A 9,892-nucleotide genomic window follows, 5' to 3' on the forward strand; every position below is an offset into this window, starting at 1 on the left:
TTGAAAATCTATGGATAGACCTCAAAAGAGCAGTGCGTGACAGACAGCCCAGAAATCTCAAAGAAATGGAAGACTTTTGAAAGGAAGAATGGGCGAAGATACCTTAAACAAGAATTGACAGACTCTTGGCTGGCTACAAGAAGCGTTTCCAAGCTGTGATACTTGCCAAAGAGGGCAGTACAAGGTATTAACTCTGCAGTGGGGCCCAAACTTTTGCAGACGCCATTTTAATGTAGTGTAAATGATGGAAATAAAATTTGACTTTTTGTGACATTCGAATGTCCAGATGCTTTTTGGAGATTTTTCCATCTTTTCTTGGCTTCTTTATGCACATTAGTACAAATTTTTACCTGGTGTGCCCAAACTTTTAAACCCCACTTTGATGTTTTGGCCTATTGGCAGACATCCATTTAAAACATAGCCAATGGCATATAAAGAGCCTTTTTTTCCATGTCCACTGAAGTTTCTCAGCTTGCACTCTAGTAACATTTGTGTGGTCCAAGTAGCTTTGCACAAAAAATGGTCGTCATTCACAAGGCTACTTTTACTTGTATACTTTAAGTAAATTCCCAAGCCTGTACTTTGTTACTTTTACTTGAGTAAAGAAGTACAGAGTAGAACGGAGTAGTACGGAGTAGTACGGGACTACGGGAAGTGAACACTTTTGTCATCGCTGGTGAAATGTGACTCATAAGAGACACTGATATTTTAAAAATTAGAAGAACTATGGCAACCAGAAAGATTTAATTTGTGCTCACTCAAAGTGAGGGTAATGAAGGGATATATCAATTTAAAAGAGTTCAGTTATATTTTGTAATACAGTATATATGTCACAAAAGGGTAAAAACAAAACATTGGTATCAGTATAGGGCATATAGGCTATCAGCCACATTGTCATTCTAAATATAGGTATCGGTCCAGAATTTCACAATCCATCCCTAGTTTGATGGTTATGTGAGGTTGGACACATCATGCTCAACATGTAGTGGACCAAATGCAAGCCAGCTTTACTGTTTCTAACTATGAAATCATGGTTCCTCAGAGAGGAATGTTTGTTTCTAGTGTAAATCCAAGAAACAAGACTAATGTTGCATTTCATTTAAGGACAAGAAAATACCCTCTACAAGAGCTGAAATCCCTTTGGATTGTTTTAACTCACAGAAGGGCCTGGCTAAGACAACCAAGTGTCAACACTTCTGATTTATTACTCCTTTGGGAGCAAACTAATGTTTACCTGTAGTCTCTGCAGCCTCAAAACATGCTCACACATAAGATCTTGCGCTGATGATAATGACATCAACCACTCTATCCTAAGGGAATACCTCACAGACTCACTTCTGTATACTCATTGGAAATAGGCTTAAAACATTCAGCAACACATTGTCAGTGAAATATGCAGTATATGAAGATTTTGGTCAATCAAAAGGGCATAACAGGTTAACCTTCTAAATAGACCTGCACAATTAATCGTTATAAAATCGCGATCTCAATTCACCCCCTTTCCGATTTAATTTAATAAATTCAATTTAAAAAAAAAAGAATTCTACGAGCCGAATGCATCACAAACGCTACTACTTTCTTCCGTGAGTTTTAAACATAGACTGTAAAATAGGTTTTAAAGCGCTCCCAAGTGCTGCAGTGCTCTCCTTCTCTTCATTTAAGGATTTATGTTTACAGTCTTGTGGTGATGCGCAATGTGCTATCTGTGCCAAAATAAATCTATGTATGGTTTGGTTAAAAGTATCAAGTAAATGTCCTTAGTTTTCATCTTTGTCAATGTCTTTCATAGAGGAAATCACGTTATGTCTTAGCGATCGTAGACTTGTATAGTTTCCAACTGGGAACCCAGAATTTCCGAGATTCGATGTAAAATTGAAAACAACAAACAACTTAGTCTGTGCCTGGCACGGTTCGATTGGTTCGAGTAAAGTGGCAAACTTTATGAAGTCAAAGTTCCAAACCCCTGTTGATGTCTGTTTTCTTTAGTCTGTTGGTTTGTTTAGGGTTTTCTCCTGGAACGCCTTAAACACAATTTGCACTTACTTCTGCGTCTTGTGTTGAATGTCTACATATCTGTGCTCATCATTATCACATGTACATTGTATGTATTGGTGTTTTTGTTGAATACTTTGTGAATAAATATTTCTAAAATTGTATGCTGTTTTTGTTACACACAAGTTATTATTACAAAATACTTTTTCTGACCTTTTCGAATCCCGACAAATAACCCATATTAAAAAAAAAAAGACTAAAACTACTAACAAACTAAAACCAAGCGTTCTCAAAAAAGAAAACTAAACTAAAATAGCAAACCCGCTTTTAAAACTGAATAAAACTAAACTGAATTTGACGAAACAAAAATGCAAAACAAAATAAAAACCAATAAAAAATGCAAAACTATAATAACCTTGGTTTGGTACTGTCAATTTGTTTTGTTTGTCATGGTCAAAAAAATTGTGGCGGAGAATTGTGGTATCAATTCTAAGCAAAACAATCGTGATTTGTATTTTTCCCCGAATCATGCAGGCCTACTACACTAAACAGAGCTGAATATGGGGATATATATTGCTATGCTGAGGCTATGCCTCCTGCAGATATTCCGAGCAGGAAATTTCACATTTCCCAGATGCTTACTAAAGGTTGAGGTGTCTCACATGCTCAGCATACAAAGTAATGTGTACCACCCATACACTCTTTGTTTCAAAGCTTCAACATCACACAGACTTCAAACTCTGATGTCAGCAAAAAAAAAAAAATGATAACCTGCTGACATGAGAGGCATGGCAAGACTTGCTGGTACAGGCTCAACTGAGGAGACCCAGATGAGATTACGCAATGTTGTCAGAGTAGCACAACTAATTATCATGAAACGCAAGGAGATGCTAACTGATTGATTAAGGATTTTAATTGAAGGGGCTCTGAGGAATCGTTTCAGCTCTCTGTGATGAAAGACTAGAAATATTGGCATATGATGTTAGAGCAAAAAAGACTGTACACTGTGGAACAACAAAAGAGCTGGTAATAAGAAATTTACTCTGGAATGGCTGTCAGAGAGAGTAGCTTAATCTTCTAAACAAAAAGACAATATATATCCACAGGAACAAGCACAGAAACCGTGTTATTTGTGATACAGCCCATTAAAAAATGTTGATTATCTGCTTATTCAGCAGTCTGTTAAAGACTCACACACTCAACACTTGACTGAAAGTATCCACACTCTTGTAGTGATTACACTTTTGAATAATAAGTGGAAAAATCACGGCACAATGTTGAATTTAAATAGTAAACTCTTTCCAGGCCAAACTTGCATTGAAATGTTCAGAAAAAAAACAGTTTCAAGTAACTTCACTTTTAAATTGCCCGAAAGATAACCTGTTATTGCCTCTTCAGTCACTATCTGTCTCACAACACACACAACACTCCTCTGAGATTTTACTGTGGAATTATTGCAATTACGTGGAGGCTCACAGCAGGGTACGGGTAAAGACTCCATTTTCCATCCCAAATCATTTTCCCTATCCCCTATAATTGTAGTGATTATACGAATATTAGAAAGATGCTTTAAAACCTAGCATTGCATCTATTTCCCTCAAAGGATTTACTTTGGGAAAGCATTTCCATTTAGGCTTTAATTTACCGGGGCACTCAATCACTTTAGGGCTAATTGAAATACATTAGAAATAGAAATGCTTAATTTTTGGAAGGCACAATGGATCGACTTGCCTGACAAATTATTATTATAAATGTAATCCATTTGGAAATGGTTTACAGTGTGCAAATTTGGCTCTAATGTATACATGTTAGCCCTATTGCTCAGTTACAACATGAGGCCATAAATCCTAGCATATGAATAAAAAGCATGCTAGAATGCGTTATTTAGGTAGCCAGAAAAAGCACTAGGTTGCATTTTCTATTTTAAAAAGTGCACCTTAATCTGAATGACAAAGCTCATTTGTAAATCACAGCGATCATTTGATTGATCTTATACTAGTGTCATTCTATAATGACTGAATATATATCACTTGAAACAAAAGACTAAAACGGGAACACATGCATATTTGAGATCATTTTTCATCTCATTGACAGATTAGGCTGCGTTCAGCAACAAGCTGATTTAAACATTTTTTAAAAACTCATGACAGTCTCGGACTTTCAAGTGGATGCTGTGGAGGAAGTTAACTGGAGGTCTTAAAGGCAGATGCTATGAAAGCCTTTTTAGCCACTGCTGTAGCATGTCACTTTATAGGCAAATTTCCATTTACAAAAACAAATCTATTGCAAATTTATGCCAGAGTAAGTAATCTGGGGAATAATTTTGTATAGCCAGTTTCCCTTAGGCAAAAAGGCATGGACCCACAAAGGTAGCAATGTCTGCTTTCTACAGTTTAAGAATAAAAGGTCACATTTTTTGACATAAGACCATATGAGTTTCTTACCCTACTTATATCTGTGCCTTAATGACTCCATTATGGGGTCCCTGTCTAACAACAGCCCCTCCCCCATGTCCATGGTTTTGCATCATGATACTGTCTATTGACTCGCCAAAATATTAGGTCAAATTACACTTGATCCTTGAGATGTGGGGACCACGACGAGCATACGGACTGTGAAAGAAAGCAACATTGTGCTGACAGCAACACTGATTACATTAAACATGTGGTGCAGAAAACAGGAGGGGATTTTGGCATTTAATTAACAGTGACGGACTCATGTGTGCCCACAGATGTGTCAGAAGAGGAGAACCAGGTTTCTCCCCAAATGAGTGCATGAAACTGCAGATGTTTGGCACACTATATCTCCAACCAAGCTGTTGGACAAGAAGTAGCCTTGCTTATACTTTTAAACAGAACTGGCTGTGGCCTAATCAAATATTAACTTAAAATTAAATCAAATATGATGAAATGCAGAAAGTGGAGAGGATGCTTCTCAGCCATGGTTATTCTCTGTGTTAAGGAGATAGTCAACAATTCCTTCTTTAAATTGTGTCTTGTGGAGTTTGAACAGTCAGTTAATATTGCTTCATTCCATCTTACCAGCATCTGCTTTTGTGTGGGGACACCAATCCATTTAAACTAGATGTTGTCTTTGGCACAAGTGCTTATAGTAAATGTCAAGACCTTTCAGAACCATAATAATGACACAGTTGAGGGAAATGATACATGCTACTGTTTTTGTCCTGAAAAGGCTGGAAAACGCAGCTCCAGTACAAACATCATGTACAGCCAGAAAAGATTTTCATCAACTAGTCTGTTGACAACAGGCAATGATTTTAGATTTTATACGAATACCAGACTTTCAAACTAGTGACAGGTCAATTTTACACCATTACAGAGACTAGGGCCTGTGGTGCAGGCTTGACTCTGTGGCTGGGGGCCAACTGCCAAACTAAATGACAAAAATAAGCTTGGATCATTGTCTTATTCATGGTGTGTTAAGCCTTGCTTCCATTTATTTCCTCCATATTTTCTGCCAACCCTGTGGACCCGAGAGGCTCGTCCACGAGCAAAAACAGCAATTGTGATTCATAGCTTAATCATTTAATAACCACAAAAGATAGAAACTTACAGATTGTTGCAGCTAAAAGCTAACGGGTTAGCGGTTACGGAGAGCTCTTTGGGGTCTTTCTAGACTCTACAGGTGATTTTCTATCCAGCCTGGAACTTGTGCCCTTTTTCAGGGTTGTTGGGCATTAAATCCAAATCCAAATGTTAGTGGTACATCCAAGATTTATCCACTTGATTTCCATAATTCATCACGTTTTTGCTCATTTCTGCTGCTAGCTCCGTGGTCCGTGTCTACTCTCTGTGTGTCGGAAGTGAAGGCAAGCAGCATGCCCATATATGGGAGATAACGTGACCAAAGAGTTCAGTGGGAAATATAGTAATCGCCCCAGTTAAACTAGTCTAGTATGCGATCAAAGATACATAGCGGACAAGATAGATATCTACCATTTTACAGTGGAGAATGGCGTCTGGGTCTACTAGGGTCTCAAATTGTCATCGTAGGTGCATTTCCACTGTGAGTGACTTAATCCAAAAAAAGAAATCCAGAAATCACATTGTATGGTTTTTTAACCATTTACTTGTATGATACAGCTGCAATTCTGACCCTCAAAGACCTGTTTGTCTGCCTTCAAAATGTCCACCTCCACTCCATTTATTATCCTAAATTAGATGCACCTGTTTGAGGTCATTAGCTGCATTAAGACACCTGTCCACCCCATACAATCAATAACAATCCAACTACTAACATGGCCAAGACAAAAGAGCTGTCCAAAGACACTAGAGACAAACACCTCCACAAGGCTGGAAAGGGCTACGGGGAAATTGCCAAGCAGCTTGGTAAAAAAAAGCAAGTTGGAGCAATTATTAGAAAATGGAAGAAGCTAAACATGACGGTCAATCTCCCTCGGACTGGGTCTCCATGCAAGATCTCACCTCGTGGGGTCTCAATGATCCTAAGAAAGGTGAGAAATCAGCCTAGAACTACACAGGAGGAGCTGGTCAAATACCTAAAAAGATTCGGGACCACCGTTTCCAAGGTTACTGTTGGTAAAACACTAAGACGTCATGGTTTGAAATCATGCATGGCGCAGAAGGTTCCCCTGCTTAAACCAGCACATGTCAAGGCCCGTCTTAAGTTTGGTTCATGTGGTCAGATGAGACCAAGATAGAACTTTTTGGTCATTATTCCACTAACCGTGTTTGGAGGAAGAAGAATGATGAGTACCATCCCAAGAACACCATCCTTACTGTGAAGCATGGGGGTGGTGGCAATATGCTGTTGGGGGGGGAATTTCTGCACATGGGACAAGGCAACTGCACTGTATTAAGGAGATGATGACCGGGCCATGTATTGCGAAATTTTGGGGAACAACCTCTTTCCCTCAATTAGAGCATTAAAGATGGGTCAAGGCTGGGTCTTCCAACATGACAATGACCCGAAGCACACAGCCAGGAGAACCAAGGAGTGGCTCTGTAAGAAGCATATCAAGGTTCTGGCGTGGCCTAGCCAGTCTCCAGACCTAAACCCAATAGAGAATCTTTGGAGGGAGCTCAAACTCTGTGTTTCTTAGCGACAGCCCAGAAACCTGACTGATCTAGAGAAGATCTGTGTGGAGGAGTGGGACCAAATTCCTTCTGTAGTGTGTGCAAACTTGATGAAAAACTACAGGAAACGTTTGACCTCTGTAATTGCAAAAAAACAAAGTCTACTTTACCAAAGATTAACATTGATTTTCTCAGGTGTTTAAATACTTATTTGCACACTTATCGGCACATGATCAGACATTGGCTTAGGGAGCAGTAGATTGGCTTTGCAAAAAAAACAAAAAACAGAGCGTTCTATGAAATGACGCATTTAAAAAAAACTAAAATCACTCGATCACGCAAATTTGATCGGGGGAAGTCAAATTGTGATCGTGATTAAAATTTGATTCGTTGTGCAGCCCTATCCGAAAATGCTTCAACCAAAGGGTTTCCGTGAAGTGTCTCTGAACCAAAATGTTACAAAACTGTTTGGACCGCTCTCGTATCGGCATTTAACTGCATCTTCATCATCATAGCAATGTGTTGATAGCGTCATTGTTTTCCTATTATAGCTTGATACGTTTCTATCAGCTGGCACATAAGCACTATTACAAATTCTACAATTATTACTCATATGGAGGTAGCCCGTGCAATCTATTTTGTCTGGGAAAACTTTGTTTGCAAATGTTAGCTTGAATGTTCTGCAATTCAGTGCAAAAATGAATGGAAACACCATAAAATGTCTCAAATCAATTTGATATACCAGTTTGATCGCAAGACAGAGTGTAACGTCCTTACGCACAGGTTTTTTTTCGCTTTAAAGCCCTTGGATGGAAACAGACGTTCACTGGCTTCATTTGCATGAGTTTTTTTACTAAACTTCAAATAATTCAAATGACAAGTGGATGGAAACCTAGATACTGGCACTCTGTTTTTCCTAATTTGTATCCAGATGAGTTATTCCCCGGGAAGAGTCAATGTTTATTCAACTGAATCCAATGACAGGAAAACGGCAAAAGGATTGGGAACAAAGGGCGTTTAGCTCCTCCAAAACAATGTGCTATATGGAAGCTCAAAGAGTTCCATTATATAACATAATGCTGCATACAGCGCATAACTTGAATGCACTCATGTAAGACACTGTGGAAGCAGCAGCATGACTCATTTCAAATACAAGGACCTTTGTTATAGGCTGAAAATGGTTGAGCTTTTAAGTAATCAAAAAAGATTAAAAGGGTGATGATACACATGCGGACCATTCCTCATCTTCAAAAAGCTCAAATCATTTAATTGATGTGGACCCACTGTCCAACGTGAATCAGGGCAGCAGTAATGCAGTGCTAAGAATTAAAGAGGTGGGGGAAATGAACATATGACAGCGGACGCACCTCTCGGGTGCTACTCCATAATCCAGAGGCAGTGACTAATTGCATGCTTCTGGGTCTGTCAGTATTTGAGAATGCACACATTTTTTAGCCGGCAATCAGCTTTAGGGCACAGACAAATTGGCCTCTTATAGTCTGGGGTCTTGACAATAGAGAAACGTAACAAACAAGGACTGTTTTCTGCACTGAGTTCCTAAAAAATTGCTTTGATGCCTGGCTTTCAATACCACAGAAAAAAGAAAGAAGGAAAAAAGACAGAGCCATGATTCCTCGTGATTTTAGAAAATGACTGTAACACGGAAGCCTTTATCATCACTTTAGTAATGACAGTGTTATGGAAATATATGCAATCCAGAGAGGCAATCAGAGCCGTTTAAGAGGTTTACAATCTCTATTAGGTCAACAGGTGTGAGCATAGCAAAGTGACAACTTCACAGTGCTGGCAGTCGCGTGAGTGAAAATAATAAATACATGGTTACAGTGAGTGCTGAATAACCCATTAATTAACTGCATAACTTGCCAATAAAAACATCTTAAAAATGTTTGATCTATTCAAGAGGGCATTTACTGAGGCAATGACCTGCTTGTGGAAAGTGTTGCCTTATTCAGGGGGTGGGAGGAAACTTGTTTATTGAGCTGATTCATACCACAGGGATAATCTTTAGCCCAATAACCCATCAGGATTCAGGCAAAGCTTCTGCCACTGATCACAGCCAACCCAGATTGACACCAGGGAATTAGACGCCCTCTCTAAAGAGACAGTCAGAGGTTTAAGTCTCTTTGACAGGACGGCCCTTTAGGCATGGAGGAAACATGGTAAAAATAGTGAATGCCTCCAAGCTGTTGCCAAGGTAATTCCGTGATGAGCACCAACTCATCTAAACCATCCTCATAGTAGACCCTCATCTCCATATAGCCACTTATGATGACCTTATGACAGAGAAACAATTCAGCTCTTCAGCAATAAAGTATGAGACAACAATGACAAAAAGCCAAGCTGAGTGGAACTTTAGACAGTTAGCATCTCTGTATTCAGGTCCACACCGAGCATCTCTCAGAGTCAACATCCACACAATTCATATTGAAATGGGACAGGCCTGCCCCCTCAGCCTTTCCTCAGAGCCATCACAGCGGATATTTGATATTGGTGAAACAAGATATTATCATAGCCCTCGAACATTTGTTTTCTGTTTTGAGTAGTTTTACATTTTTTGAAGAAATCAAGTAGACACAGAGATGTTTGAAATTATGGCCTAGAAAGAAAACTGAGTGGTATATTGAAAATGATGCATTTAAAGTACTATTGTTATGTAAACTATTTTAACAATGTTTTGATGATATGCTGAGCATAGATTATGTTATAAATACAAACTCCTTAGTGCACTGGTCCATACCACGCCCATGCCCCAGCTGATTATGTCCTTAAGAAGCAGCTACCTGTCAGCTGGCATCGCAGCGTACGTGATGGAGGGAAGAAGG

The 9,892-nt window shown here is 39.1% G+C and overlaps 1 protein-coding gene across 3 annotated transcripts in view; it reads right to left on the reverse strand.

The window, feature by feature from the left end:
• negr1 (neuronal growth regulator 1) overlaps positions 1–9,892 on the reverse strand; it is a 148,871-nt gene that overhangs the window by 137,770 nt on the left and 1,209 nt on the right. The gene's annotated exons all lie outside the window — the stretch shown is intronic.

This window comes from Etheostoma cragini, chromosome 9 (assembly GCF_013103735.1).
Source record: "Etheostoma cragini isolate CJK2018 chromosome 9, CSU_Ecrag_1.0, whole genome shotgun sequence".
Lineage (NCBI taxonomy): Eukaryota > Metazoa > Chordata > Actinopteri > Perciformes > Percidae > Etheostoma > Etheostoma cragini.